Below are 2,807 nucleotides of genomic sequence, written 5' to 3'. Positions count from 1 at the left end.
GATTAAAGGCATGTGCCACCACTGCCTGGCCTTGTCCAGTGGTCTTTTCACCCATCATTTAAACTGAACACACAGACTGGGAACTGAAATGCTTTAGAGCATTTGTTCAAGAGGTGGTTTCTTTGGCTGCCTTTGGCCTTTGGGTTCAACAAGCCAGAAGCATTGCATCTGATCTCACGGAAGATGGAGAAGACCCATGCTGCCGACTGACGGACTTTTCATTTCTTTTAGTGATACCGTTAGGCACATAGTGACCTGGATTTGATCTTAGAAGCTTATGAAGCATGAGGCAGTTTCCATAGAAATATATTAATTATTAACACATACTCTAGATTAGGTTTGAATGGATATTTTCTGTAGGTGTTTTGGTTGGTTTTTCTTTCCTTTTTTTTTTTTTTTTTTTTTTTTTTTTTTTTTTTTTTTTTTGGTGGTTGGTCTTGGTGGAATGTAGGCAAATTAATGAAGTCATTTATAGCGTAGCTTGGGGTGGGCAATACCATTCTTTTGGTGGGAAATCTGTATTTCTTAGCTTTTTAACATTCTATTTAAATCTTGGTTATCTCCTCTCCATATATGTACACACTCTTATAATGTCTGTGGTAGTGTGATAGCAGAATGTATCTTTATAAACATTTCCTTCCTTTCCAGTTTATTTTCTAAATGGTAGTGAAAGGCTGGAGAATCTTAGAATTTAAAATGAGGGCATTTAATAGAAATGTATGTATAATGTATAACCTTTACCTAGAAGGGGGCATGGAAAACCTCTAACAAGCCAAAAATATAGAGTAACCAGTTCCAGGAACTTGGCAAACTCAGAGCCTCAGGTCTCTGGTTCCTGAAACCTGCCCCTCCAGACTGATCCACAATGAGGGCGGAACTAGGAATGAAGGTCTACTGGCTTACAAGCCTCTCCACCCCGTTGACCCTCTCCACCCAGTCGACTGGTAGATGAAGATTACATTCCTAGAATGAATATGTTCCCCTCCCCAACTGAATACCTTGGGTTGGGTCCCACTGAAATTTTCCACTGTTTTTATGTTATGTTTCCTTGGTAACCCTCTCCCCGCCCCCAATTTGTGATTTTTCCCTTTAAATACCCCTCACTTCTTGTGTTCGATCGAACTCCTCTGGCCAGCATGGTCACGAGATCAAACCTGGTACCGGCCTATCCCAAATAAACCTCATGTGATTGCAGCAAGTTCGGTCTCTCCTGAGTTATTGGGTGGTCGCGTCATCCCGAGACTTGAGTAAGGATCTCCCCAGTTCTGGGGGTCTTTCAGTAGCTTTGAACATACACATTTAGACACAGTACTTTATGTTAAACAAATAGTTTAAATTCTGGTTGGGGCAATTGCAGGTGCTTGAGGGAAGAAGGCCAGTGTTGTCGAAAGGGCTCTTGTTGTAGGTAAAGCCAAAAGGCGCTCTCTTGTGCTCTGCCCTGTACTGGCAACAGAAGCCTGCAGTGGCCTCACTCCCATTGGAGTGATTCATGGCATGCAGTCTCTGAGTTTAAGCTTCAGAGAGGCAGGCCTTCCTTCTGCCTCGGTCTCAGCTTTGGGTATACACTCAGATACTTTGAGGCCAGGTTGAGTGTCACCTATAAGATCATTCTTAGGAAACCTGCTCACATGTCTGTGCTGAATGGACCCTGGGGTAGTGTGCAGAATGCTGTGAGGTCATGAAAGGGAAAATTAATGCTTTGGACCTGTGCTGACTAGGAAGAAAAGTTATGGGCCTAAGAATCCATCACAAGCTGGCCCACATAGGCCTGGGAATGAGCAAGCAGTCTGTTAGACATCCTGAGAACTAGCAGGTCAAAAAGACATAAACTACATGTCTGGGCAGATATGGTTTAAGATCAGATGCTCTGTTGACTCAGATTAACACCAACCTTAGGAATTTTCCACTCTGTTCTGCATGTAAATAGTTAATATTTGAACTAGCCAATCATGTATGGCCACACTGATTCCTTTGTTCCCCCAGACCTTTTCCCTATATAAAGCCCTAACTTTCGAGCCTTGTGGTTGGCTCCACTATCTCCTGCATGAGATAGGTGTGGTGCACCCCGAAATTAAAACTACCCCTTGTAACTACATCAAGACGGTCTCTCGAGATTCCTTGGGTACACATCCTCCCGAGATTTGAGTGGGGGGGTCTCCTCACGGGGGGTCTTTTAGGTGGTGCATTGGCCGGGAAACACGTGACACCCAGGAACCCCGAAGACTCCTTGGAGGTATGTTTGTATGAGTGTGATGTGTGTCTGAGGTGTGCGGGACCTCTGTGCTGTGTTTGTGGTTTTGTGGTTTTTGTTTTTTGTTTCGGTTTTTGGGCCTGGCAGCTGTAAGAACAAGAGCCGCAGCTCTGGATGCAGATCCTGGGGTGTCAGGAGTCCTAGATGCAGATCCTGGGGCAGCAGGAACCCTAGATGTAGATCCTGGGGTATTAACAGTCCTAGATGCAGATCCTGGGGCAGCCCTAGATGCAGATCCTCCTGAGATTTGAGTGGGAGGTCTCCCCACGGGGGCGTCTTTCAGTCATGAGTTGGCTGGTAGTCAGACTAGTGAGTGTGGCATTCTTGAACTTAGCGAAGAGCTTGAGCCGAGCGTGATTGTGGCTTTATTTTTACAAGAAGATTACTAGTGTGTGTGTCTCCAGGAGTAATAATGCTTTCCAAGAGGACTTTTCAAAGGAACAAAATAGGCATGAATTATCTCTGCATATAAGCTATGAAGTAACAGTTGGTTATGAGTTGTAGTGGCACTAGCTAGCACCTCTATCATTTAAGGGTCTTTGAGTGCTTCTAGAAG

Source organism: Mastomys coucha, unplaced genomic scaffold (assembly GCF_008632895.1).
Source record: "Mastomys coucha isolate ucsf_1 unplaced genomic scaffold, UCSF_Mcou_1 pScaffold20, whole genome shotgun sequence".
NCBI lineage: Eukaryota > Metazoa > Chordata > Mammalia > Rodentia > Muridae > Mastomys > Mastomys coucha.
Note: the sequence above shows the minus strand (reverse complement) of the source record.